This window comes from Paroedura picta, chromosome 4 (genome assembly GCF_049243985.1).
Source record: "Paroedura picta isolate Pp20150507F chromosome 4, Ppicta_v3.0, whole genome shotgun sequence".
NCBI classification, from domain to species: Eukaryota; Metazoa; Chordata; class Lepidosauria; order Squamata; family Gekkonidae; genus Paroedura; species Paroedura picta.
Genome location: NC_135372.1, coordinates 117,266,366 through 117,279,218, shown reverse-complemented (window position 1 = coordinate 117,279,218; position 12,853 = coordinate 117,266,366). Strand labels below are relative to the sequence as shown.

Here is a 12,853-nt window from a genome sequence, read left to right as displayed (position 1 = left end):
GATACTTGAGAGCCAATTTATAGATGATGCTGGGGAACTGTGAAAGATGTAATTTAGCTGCAGAAATCAGTTGGAGGGGTTGGGTTGGCTGATATGGCTCGAGACCCAGGCCCTGCATCATTTCCCCAGTCAAAAAGAACTCTCCCAGATGCCTTCAGCCCCCAAAGGGGCTGAAAAAAGCCGGCAACGAGACAGATAAAGTGTTTCTCCTCTCCTCCCACTCACCCCCTACCAGAGTTTATAGCAGCCCTGAGGTCCAGGAATGTTCCACCAGGAAGAAGTTTCAGAGAGTGGTGTGAACCTCCTGGTAGAGACTGGTGTTCTCACAGAATAACAATTGAGATCTAGACTAACAAAGCTCCGTTCCTCAGGAGACAATGGCAGCTGGGGTCAGTGGACAGGATGGCATCACATTCCTGCTGAATTACCTCCCCCCACCAGGCTCCACCCTCCCCCAGGGTCTATCCTGGAAAACCCAGGGATTTCACAATCTAGAGATAGGGTGACCATCTTGTATTCTGCTTCTGTCTTCTGGTATGTTTGCTACTCCTCCCAGTTTAGTGTCTTCTGCAAATTTAATAAGCACCCCTCCCCCTCTATTCCTTCATCCAAATCATTTATAAATATGTTGAACAACACAGGGCCCATGAAACATTCCCTGAGGCACTCCCCTTGTCACTGCTCCCCAAGAAGATGATGAACCATTTACAAGCACCCTTTGGGTGCAATCTTTCAACCAGTTCTCGATCCATCTAACAGTAATAGGATCCATACCACATTTTACCAACTTGCCAACAAGAATATCATGTGGAACCTTATCAAAAACTGAAATCATGGTAAACAATGTCCACAGCATTCCCCTGATCTAGCAAGGTAGTCACTTTCTCGAGAAAAAAAAGAGAGGGATAAGTTACTCTGACATGACTTGCTTTTGAGAAAGCCATGCTGACTCTTAGTCATTACAACCATCTGTCTAGCTGCTCAAGGACCGACTGATTGATTATTTGTTTATTTGTGATGTTGCAGAAAAAGGAACAGAGATACTTAGCAAACCTAGTCTTGCAGTATTATCTGTCTGTCTGTCCTATCTAAATGGATGCATGGAAGGATTCAACAACAAACAGGAGAATCCCCAAAAGATTAGGTTTGTCAGTCTCCAGATGGTGGCTGGAGGCCTCCTGGAATTAAAGATGAGCTCCTGTAATTACAGATGGTCTCCAGTTCCCCTGGAGAAAATGGCTGCTATAGAAGGTGAACATTATAGCATTATACCACACTAAGCCCCCTCCCCTCTCCATATTCCACTTTCCCGAGACTCCACCCCCCAAATCACCAGGTACATCCCATCCCAGAGCTGGCAACTCTCCTGAGAGCTGCTCCTAAACTCCTTGCTTCCATAGAGAGAGAGCCAGCTCTTCCTCCTCCCCCCCCCCCAAAAAAAAGTGTGAAGCATTCTTCATCCTACGTTGGGGAGGGATGTGAGAAATGAATCAAAGCCTAGGCGTTTTCCCCGCAACCAGAGGTGTCAGATGCAATTACTCTGTCAAACAAGTGCAAAACATTTCCTACAAGTCTCACAAGGAGCAGCGGGTTTTCACTTTGGGGCTCCAGTGACACAGGCACAAGTGGTGATTAGCAAGCCTCAGTTCCTCGCTGTCCTCTGGGGGTGAGATAACATGGATGGGACCAGCAGAAAGCCGTGTCCACCGGAGCCAATGAGAACTCCCAGCTGGCCCCTGTTTTATTTATGAACTCTCCCAAATGGAGATTAAACAGAAGTGAGATGTTATCGAAATAGGATTTTTTCTCATTTGGAGCTTTTGATTGCTCAAGTCCTTTTAGCAGAAGGGAGTGAGGTGGGGGAGGTTTTAGATAGTTCCCACTGCTCTGATAACTGAATCAGCAAGAACATGCCTACGGCATCACAGTACCCCTGTTGCTTACAACCTGGCCATGTGCAATCCCTGCCTCCCACACCTTAATGAATATTTCTTCCAAGGTAGCCAAACAGCCAATCAAGAACAAAGCAATATCCATTTCCTGTGTCTCCTTGTAAGCCCACTGGCCTCGACAGATTTAACGGTGTATGATCTGTTTAGGAGTGCAGTGTTAGCTCAGTTACCTGGCTGCTGCTTAAGAAGCATGGTTCAGCCACACCGTGTGCAAGGAAGTGAAAGAGTAAAAATTGGAAATAAGGCTAAGGCAGAATTGAACCATATGGAAAGGAAGAGCAAAGCCTTCCTAAGCCATTCATAGGGGGCTGAATGAAATGAACTGCAGTTTGACAGGGAGCCAGCTTTGCATCTTTCTTTCTTCTTACTGTTTACCTGCCAGAGTTGCTACCTGAACTTAAATTTTACCTTCTTCACCATTTCTTAGAACAGGAAGATGCAAATTCAAACAGGGGGGAGGGAAATCCAGCTAAACTGTTTTATTAATAGAATGCATGCTTCAACTGGCTCTGTGGATGCAGCTTGGAGTAGTAGCTAACAACTAAGAATGCAGCATGCATATAACTGATTTTTTTTTTAGTTGTACATGGACTGTGATGTTAAGAAAGATATGGAAGTTGCAGGGTACGTGATAAGGCTGCAAAGCTGTGTGCTGGCCTCTACCCACTCCAGTAAAAAGATCAGTCCCCAAAACAGCATGAGCTTTTTGCTTCCATTTCAGAGACCAACTGTTCTCTCATTTCAAGCAGACAAGTGGAGTTGTCAGATGTCAGACTCCACAGCACGCTTGGGGAGAATTTCAGTTTTAAAAGCACTTTGCACATGCCCATAAGCAATCCCTGTGAGAGAGTTTTAGTAAATAGAAGTTGGCAATTCAAGCTCCTACTCCACTGAAAGGTAGTTGCAAGTGTGTACATGTGTTTTATCAAGGATCAAGTGAAGAAACATAGTACTTGAAAGGCTGCCATACAGAGGAGGGAGCTGAGTTGTTTTTTGTTGCCCTAGAGCAGGCTTTCTCAACTAGGTCGGGGTTCCTTGATGGCCCTGGGTTTCCCAAATGGGTGTGAGTTAATTTTTAATATATTTTTTAAAATTTGTGAACATTTATCGGGTGGTATGACCATATATGGTCCTATCGACCTTCCCCCTCCTCTATCAAAATGGCCAATGATGGGGAGGGAAGGAGAGGGGCCCCAGGTGGGCGTATGCACAGCTATGCTTCCCAGCCATATTCTGCACCATTGTGCCATTTCTGGGGTTTCTCAAAGCCTGAAAATGTTTCTGGGGTTTTCCATTATTTAAAAAGTCGAGAAAGTCTGCCCAAGAAGGTCGGACCAGAACCAATGGGTTGAAATTAATTCAAAAGAATTCCCAGCTAAACATCCAGAAGACGTTCCTGGCAGAGTGGTTCTTCAGTGGCACAGGTTTCCTTGGGAGGTGGTGGGTTCTCCTTCTTTGGATGTTTATAAGCAGGAGCTAGATAGCCATCTGACAGAAATGCTGATTCAGTAAATTTAGGAACAATGTACATGGATGGGCAGGAAGGGTTGTGTCAGTGCTTGGCTCTTGTGGCCCTTTCTTGCATGCCCAAGGAAATGCCGATCACCAATTTGGGGTTGGGGGGTGAAGTTCCTCCAGGCCAGACTGGCCAGGGTTTCTGGTTTTCTTGAGGGCATCATCTGGGCATGAAATTCAGGTCACTGTGGGTGGACAGGTAGTTGTCACTTTCCTGCATTATGTAAGGAGCTGGACTAAATGACCCTGGAGATCTCTTCCAACTCCATGATTCTATGATTCATATCTATTGCCAGCAACTGGTCTTTATGCAGACATCACAAATTAATTAGAAGGTGATGGCAGAGGTGTTTGGAGGACACAGAGGCACCAAGCAGATGCCACAGCTGGTCCATTGCGCAGGTTTGCCCTGCCCTTTTCCCATCACTTTTTTCCGCCTTTTTATAAATTATCTCTTCCTTAATTATTGCTTCTGATCCTGGTTATCCTGCTTTATTGATCTTTTGTGTGTAAGCCACTGGAAGATCTGTCCATCAGATTCTTTTCATTCCTGACCTTTCCTCTGCATTCACCGTGTATTATTACAGGGAAGCAGCCATTTCCTTGCTTAAAAACAGAGCTTCATTAACTGTTACGCTAAATACACCACCGAGGAGGGACCCAGCTCAATTAGGGCCCCTGCTGTTGTAGCTTAATTATTTAGGGTCCCCCAGCGTGAGAAGCATGCTCTCCTTTTTCCCAGCACCAAATTTCTTTGAAATTCCCTGTAACTTAGAATGTACTGCTAGTTCCCTCATCATGAAGCTAGACAGCCATGGCCGTGGCCCCAGTTTGAGGTAAATGTAAACCAATAGTAGTTTGGCCTGTGGGGCAAATGAAGTATTCAATGCTCTGCAGAGCATTTGGAAGACAAGGAACTGGACAATGAACAGCAATGAGTGGGGATGACTGAATAATATAGTCTGTAGTTGCCTCTGCTCATTGCCAACTGATGTGAAAGGGCCTCTGTCTGTATCTCAGACGTGCCTCTCTCTGACCCACCTCAGCCCTCCCTTTAATCTGCCCACGTTTAACAATCTATTTTGTTTCTGGAAAGTTAACCTTAGGTGAAGCCTTGCAGTTTACAGTCCCAGACATGCAATTGATCAGTTGATCGATAGATAAGTCAGATCTATCGATCTACCCACCCTGACTTTACTAGTCTCTGAAGCATGCAGGACTGCATGTGGCTACATAATCACAGCTACTTATACAGGTTTAACACCCGGAATGAGAAATAGCGAGAGAAACAAATTAATATCAGATTTCAATAGAAAGTGGAGTCTAATATTATTTTAGACAATGTTGACTAATATAATGAGATGGAAAGAAATAATTGATTTATATGAGGTGTATGTAAATGATGGAAATACCTTTGGAGGGAATGACAGGTTCAATGGGAAAATATATAAGACATTTACTCTTGTGAGGTGCTCTGCTATACCATCTGCTTTGCTTGAGGGGCACTGTAAAATATTCCAAATGCAGATATAATCTGTATATTTGGAGGTGGGGAATTGGTGATCATCAGACATATCCTTTTCTCATGTTCACTTCACGTGGAAATTTGAAACAAAATCAATCCCCTCTTGCCCCAGATTCCCGCTGACTCTGAGGAGGGGAACATTAAGAGTTTCCTGTCTGGGGGGAATACTGAGGTTAGCAAACAAATAGCCAAATACTGTGTCATAGTATGTAAAGTACTACAAAACTGTGGGGATTTCCACACCCTTAAAAATAGTGAGATATGTACCTTTTCGTTGTTATATTCCGGTCCCTCCACATGACGTTGCCAACATGCAGCATCTGAGCAGTAAACAGCCAGCTACATCCCCCATTTTAAAGCGCTAGTTGGTGAATCCCAAAAAGTGGATTCACCAACTTATGTAGCACTAGCTAATGAAGAGCAACCAGCAGCCCACCATCCAAAGAAAGGTATGGAGGCGAAGAAGTGCTATCTCTCCCTCCAATGTCCCGCCCTCACGCCCGCCTCCCTCTTCCTTCTCCCAGGGATGGGAGGTTTTTTTAAAAATGAACTGCCTGGAGCAATGAATAGGCATTCAATCCTGCAGGCAAAGGCAAAAAAATTTTTTACCAAAGTTGTAGCACAAATCATGCCTCTCTAAGCTCCCCCAGTAACGAGATTTATGTTTAAAAGAAGCAAGACTCGTGATTCCATAAGCAGTGGCAATAAAGAAGCACTATGCATCTATGATTAGATGTATAAGTATTTCAAGAGGGAACTATTGATTTTAAAAAATAGTGGGCATCATGGGCCCTTTAACACATGGAGAAAGGCTGTCTGCTTGATTGACAGGTGGAAGAGAGTCATATATAAATCGCATTGCTCACTTCCACCATTCCCAACAGCACTTATGGAGGGGGAGAAGCACTAAATAGCCGTAAAAAGCGATACAGCAAAAAAGGTGGGGAGGGGCCAGGAGGCGCAATATGTACCGTTACGCCACTTGGCTAGCCACTATTTTTAACGATGTGCGGAAATGTCCTGTGTTATTGGACATTTGCCTTAGGTAATCCTGATGTGTTTTTATAGTTTTATAATGTCTTAAATGTTTGATTTATAAGAGTTTTTATTGTTGGACATTTGTACATTGTCATGATATGCTAAATCATGCTTTTGAAAGTGGTGTGGGTATTGTGGCTGGCTTGGAGCTGTAGTACAATAAATCAGTCGATCATATAAGACATATTGTGATATATCAGCTTAATATTCGTAGTTCTGTAAATTAAATATATAGTGCTATTTCCCCCCCCCTATATTCTGTATTCTTTTTCTGCAAAAAAATAATAAACACCACATAGAAATGAAGAGAGCTCTCACAGAATAGTAATTAGAGGGCTGGGCTGTGATCGGGGAGGCCCATGTTCAGATCCCTGCTCTGGCCTGAAGCTTGCTGGACCATTCACTCAGTTCTCAGCCAAGCCTAGCTCACAAAGTTGTTAGGGGAAAGGGAGGAAGCATTACACTGCCATGAACTGCTGGGAAGGATAGGATAGAAATGAGTAGATGCTCTAAACCAGCTGTCCCGAACCCCCAGTCCGGGGACCGGGTCCGGTCCGTGGATCAGTCCGTACCGGGCCGCGGCTCCTCCTCATCCTCCTCCCTGGCGGCTGCCTCGGGGGCTGCCCTGCCACTCTGCAGCCGGCTCACTTGGGGCTTCTAGACAGAGAAAGTAAGGAGCAGTCAGTCATCTGTGCTAAAAACAGAGCACCAGTGTAAGTTGTCATGTATGTGTAAAGTGCTGTAAAGTTACAGCTGACTTAGTTGACCCCTTAGCAGGAGACAGCTTCTTGCCTCTGTGTAGCAGCCCTAGTGATCTCCCATCCAAGCACCAATCAGGGCTAGCCTGGGCCATCCAGGTCAGAGCATAAGTTGCCATGGCTCCCCGCCCCTAAAGAATTCTAGGAATTATTAGCATTGTGAAGTTCTGAGAATTGTATTATCTATCCCAAGCCCCCCACAGAACTAGGGTTCCCCTGCTTAACAGGAAGGAGTGGTAGCCACGCCGTTTAAGTGAGTACAGTTCAGGAATATAATTTTCCTGAAACAGTCATTGTGAAAGCAAGGAAACCAAGCAGCCATCTCCAAACTGGCTGGTCAAGTTTCCCTTGTCTGAAGGGACATTTCTCATTTAGGGGCTAGTTCTCATTCTGTACCACAACAATGGCCATCCCAATTGCTGTGAACCACTGGCATTCCAGAGGAACCATTTCAAAGCACTGAATCCCAAGTTGTATTGTTTTGAATTGCTGGTCCTTGTTTTTACTAAGATATGTTTTAAATCCCCATGAAAGTCCTCTGGATGCATTAGGGCATCTTGGAACATGATGTACCAGGAGCCTTGCAAACATGAGGCATGTTGCTCACAAAGCCAGACAGACAAGACTGCAACACTTTGGGTTCTTGTAAGAAGTACAGAAAAAAAATATTCCCAGCAAAATTAGAAGCATCAGCTTGGTTTCCTTAGCAATTTCTCCCACTCACCCCCACCCACCTTGACACCTGCCCAGACACAGGTAAACATTTTCAACTTATTTCTCAGTGCAGCTTGGGAGGGAGAGTATCAAAAGGAAGCACACATTGTAAGGGTAAGTGGTATTCATCAGTACATGAATTACAATGCAGAGCGTGCATTGATCAAGAACTTTTTACCCACTTCAGGTTTCTTTTCTGGTGTGTTCTGTATAATTTGAGTCCAATAGCACCATAGAGACCAATGACATTTCCAAGGTATAAGCTTTTAAGGGTCAAAATTGTCAAGATATAAGCTGCTGAGAATTTTGTATAGCTCACAAGCTGCCTTGTATTCCTGCTTTAGCCATATAGCCAGCTGTGAAAGTTGTGGCTATGTAGTTCAATACAGTCCTAACCATGTAGTTCAATACAGCTGCTTTTCCATGTATGCAGATTCTCACAAAGCCTAATCGAATTCTACTCCCCACCCCCCTCCCCCCACCCCATTCCTTGCTGCATAACAGCTTTGCCCAGCAGGGACTTGTTTAAAGAGACAATTAGATGACTTGCAAATCATATAAATCAGTCATAAACAAATGCTATGTTTCAGGAAAATGCTACCCTTTCGTGTTTGTTTAAGTGGTCCTTAGTGGCTGCCAATCAGTCTGAACTGGCAATACCTTTGCCCTGGGGCAGTTCTGCGAGAATTCAATGCAAACCCGTTCCACACACTTCACAGCCTTTTGTCACAAACCAAACCAACGGGGTGATTTATTCACATTGGCTCTTTGAATGTAGTAATGCTAATTGTCAATTGCATCATGGGGAAATTGGTCACATCCCTACTCCTGAAGTCAAATTGGAATCTCCCATTGGTTCAAAAGGCAGCATCTCAGTTGTTGCATGGAACCAGCTGTTTTACGCTTCTTGAGATCCCACCTTGAGATTGCTGCATTGGCTGCATGTTTGTTTCTGAGTTCAATTCAAGGTGCTGATTATTACCTGTGTAGCACTTCATAACCTGGGACCCACAGATCTGATGGATTGTCAGTCCCGTTATGAGCTTGTGCAGAAATTCGAGTTATGTCAGCCAATCCTCCCATTCATTCCCTTGGACAGGCAACTTCAGTTTGGCCTAATCTATATTGACCATGAAACAGCTGGTATACTAAACAATCTGTTCCATTCAGAAGTAAGTCCCATTTTATTCAATAGAGCTTACTTCCAGGAAAGTGTTCTTGGTGCCAGTGTGATGATTAGAATGTCAGACTAGTACCTAACAAAGATTGAGCCCACTAGCACCTTTACCTAGTACTAGTACCTAGGAGACCCGCATCCAAATGCTCATTCATCCCTGAAACCTTGAGCTAGTCACTCTTTCAGTCTAACCTCCCTCACAGAGTATTTGTGAGGACAAGATGGGGGGAGAGCCTTGTGTGCTGGCCTGAACCCTTTGAAGGAAGGGTGGGGTAAAAATGCACAGATATATTTATTTTGTTGTTTTAATTTGTACACAGCTTTTGATTCCCATTTCTGGGAGAACAGCTAGTTATAGTATTTTAAAAAACAACAACAAAATATTATGGACCTAAAAAAGCTAGAGAAAATAGCAATCAAAATGAGCAAGGAGTTCCCTCCCCCTTTTGGAAAAAGGTTTGGAGCTTTGTACTTTAGAGAGAAGATGTGAGGAAGATATTTTATGAAATTTTGCATAGTGTAGCTGTCACCTCATGACCTTTGTTCAAAGTAGACGTTTGCAAAATCAAGTACACACTGCAGAATTAATGAATCTGCTGCCACGAGATTTGGTGGTAGTCATTGCCTTTAATGATGTAGAAAGGAGGTTGCACAAATGCAGAGAACAACTTCCTGCAAAGAATCCTGGATGTGGAGAGGCTGCTGGAAAACCCTGGAGTTCACTAGCTGTTGTGGTACAACTGCAGCTTTTAGGGTACCTTGGTAAGACAGGTGGACTATAAACCAGAATTGTCCCTTCTGCACTGACTTCAAGCTTCTTCTCACCCTCACTGCCTGCTAGCACTGTGCCAGTGAATTGTAAAGGTGTGTGTGTTTTAAACCAGGGGTAGTCAACCTGTGGTCCTCCAGATGTTCATGGACTACAATTCCCATGAGCCCCTACCAGCATTTTCTGGCAAGGGCTCATGGGAATTGGTCCATTGACATCTGGAGGACCACAGATTGACTACCCCTGTTTTAAACTATGCTTTTAAAGTGTGTTTGTGTGTACACAAGCCTCTCTGTGGATGCTTACCCATCTATGCATAGACTCAGTGTTGGTGTGGGTACTTAGATGCATCTTCTTTGTACAGTATGTAGAGAATCCTGTCCCTCTTTTGATTCCAGCTGAAGAAAGAGGAACAGAGTCTTTCTTCTGTATATGCCCTGCAACCAAAAGGTGGATTTTCCACTCAGCAGCATTTCCTTTTATGTTGATGCTCTGTTTGTTCTGATGATCAGGGAATGCCCCTGGCACATTTATGCCACTGAGGGGATCTTGAGCAGTATTCAGGCATCTCCCCCCTCCCCCACCACTACTTCTAACCAACCCCTCATTACCCTAAGATGGAAATAATAGGTAAATAATAACTTCTTCCAAAATGTATATTTTGTTAGCTGTTTAACCCCTGAAGTGCTGTTTTCACATAGTGGATTGATCAGTCAGGCATTCACTGAAAGTATAGAATTCATAGCAAGGCTTTTAAAGAACAGAGTGAATTGCACTGCAGCGGAATACTACAAGTCCATCCAAAGCCTTTGGCTAATACGCAAGGCTATTTCCTCTTCCCGGGGATGTGTTCACAAAACTGGAGTGGAATTGAATAGCTGCAGCAAAGTTCATACTGTCTTAACAGAAACGAACTGAATTGCACAGATACAGGCAGGAGCTTGACAATATTTCGCTCAGACCCTGGAACTGCAATCTTCTGTGGCATCATCTGAAGATGGAGCCCATTGGGCTGCTGCTCTCACATAGCCAACAAGGTGCCCCTGAAGGAGCACAGCCAGAGGCACAGAGGCCCCATTTCTGACTGTGGGGATGTGTACCTGTATTTTTGTGTGAATACTGTCAGAGTAGAAGCAACAGGGTGGGTCATGGGTAGGGGTGCCAACCTGCACGTGGGGCCTGGAGACCTCTGATTATTACGGTTATTCTACAGGTCAGTTCTTCTGGAGAAAATGGCTGCTCTTGAAGCTAGGCTCTCTGGTAAAATGCACTGCAGAGGTCCTAGCGTGCCCACCCCACACTCCACCCCTAAAATCGGCAGGTACTTCCCAGCCTAGAACTGGCAACCCTAGTCATGAAGTGTATGATGATAGTTCTTAGAAGTGTCTTTTAAATTCCTGAATCCTTAATGCAAATTAAAGCCTGAGCAGACTTAACATTGGCAGAGTTATCCGATACCGAGAGAACACCCCAGCTCGATCGGCTGGCCAAGCCCACAGCTTGCTGGGCTCTGGCATCGTTTGATATTGATCTTGCCCCTGCACGTTGCATGAACCCACCCCAAGGGTGGAGTTTGGCCATATTCTTTTTACCTACATTTAACCACATGCAGCATTTGGGAGTCCGCTTGTTCAAATGTTATGCCATTATGGCATAGAGCGTGACATAAAAATTCTGTTTAACATTAGATTCAACCAAGTTACATCGTCACGTGTATAGTAAAGATCCGGAACAATTAACAAGTAAGTAATTTATGCAAAATGACTGGTTAACAAATAGTGACTTATGGGGATTAAAGTGTAAAATATTTCTGGTAGTGTTGTAATATACAAAAGCAGCCTCTAGGAGCAGGTTTCTGCTTTTGCATGCCCTTTAGTTTTGGCCCTGTGGGGCTCCAGTAGGAACTGAGGGAGCCGAGGAAGAAAATGGCCCAGCCAGTGAGAGAGCTAAACCAGGAGCCTTCCTACGTGGAAATGGAGCTGACGTGTTCTGTGACTCACGATACGACAGGTAGTGTAAACCCCCAAGGACCAGGGGGGTCCTGCAGAATTGCATTTCCAAACTACAGAGACCAGTTTTCTGGGAGAAAAACAGAAGCTTTGAAGGGCGGACTCTGGCATTGCAATACACTGAGGCCCCTATTCTTCCAGGCTCCATCCTCACATCCTAACCCTAATCTGGCAACCTTACCCCCCCATCCCCCGCAGGTGGCCAGTGGGGGGGGGGACCTGACAACCCTATAAAGCTGTGACTACAGCAGCATGCGGTGTGGCCCATACCTGAAGCCAGCCCGGCACTTGGGTTGCAACAGGCCTGTTAGCGGCATGAGCTGTCTGCAGTATGTGAGAGAGCTGCAAAAGTGGCATCACGGCCGTTGCTGGAGGCTGGGCTGCTTATCACTGTCAAAACTCCAAGCTTTGTGGAGCTTCCGGGCAAATGTTGGAGTGTCACCCTGCTGCAGTTCCAGTGCTTCTGGGCTGCATCAGCCATGACATCATCATTCTGCGCCAAAGATCACACACTCCCTGTTTTGCCAGCCTGGTTCTGTCTGATGAATGTCAGCAGGCATTGCCAACAATGACCAGGAGTTTGTGGGCCATAAGCAGGTTTGTAAATGGGTGTACATTTGACATGACAGTTGCAATTAAGCTCTCAGATTAATATACCTGAAGCTTGTGTTGTTTCATTCTTTATTGATAGTGCCTCCTTGAGGATATTTAGATGGACACCTAAGAAAAGCAGCATATGAAACAACCACACTCAGTTCCAGCAAATATTCAGGGGGTCGGAATTGGCTATATCCTTCAGAGTGCTTCTGATCCCCACTCTCCACCAATTCCTTATTGTACCCGGTTCTCTTCCCCTCTCTTCCCCTCTCATCACACAGCAGCACAGACTGTCACGTTAGGAGCTGCCTTCCCTCCCAAAGCAGGCAGTTTTTCCTGATGTTAAATTAACAAGTTGAGGCTAAGACAGTCCAAAAGAGAGAGAGAAATCTCATCTCCAGTCAGACGTGACTCCAAGGCGGCTAGCATTAAAGTGCTTTCAGAAGTCTTGTGTCTCCTTCATTAGGAAAGGTCAAAGCCAATCACCCTAGTGGTGATTTGCGGAGAACAAGACATAGGAATCTGACACTGGAGCTTTTTAATTTTATTTTTTTTGCTTTTCACAAGAAGAGGCAGAAGGTAGAGCTATGCCCATGACCCCATGATGAACTTCTTCCACTATTGCCAGTGTCTCATCCCCTCTTGAGGACGACACACTGCAGACCACCAGTAACATGAAGGAAAAGCCTTGGATTTGTTTCTGTACACTGACATGGGCATTGTGGCCAGATCTCGCATCTGAAAGCCCAGGTGCAATATGATGGGAGGGAAAAGAAAGAAAGAAAGAAAGAAAGAAAGA

General features: G+C 44.8%; 1 protein-coding gene across 5 annotated transcripts in view; it reads left to right on the top strand.

Moving 5' to 3' along the window:
* DLGAP4 (DLG associated protein 4) overlaps positions 1-12,853 on the top strand; it is a 360,647-nt gene that overhangs the window by 259,627 nt on the left and 88,167 nt on the right. Inside the window, exon 1 of one of the 5 annotated variants that reach the window (XM_077335348.1) lies at positions 7,024-7,041. The exons of the other annotated variants lie outside the window; for them this stretch is intronic. The gene's annotated coding sequence lies outside the window, so the exon portion shown is untranslated. Of the gene's footprint in view, positions 1-7,023; positions 7,042-12,853 lie in introns of those variants that run through there. 5 annotated transcript variants of the gene reach the window in all.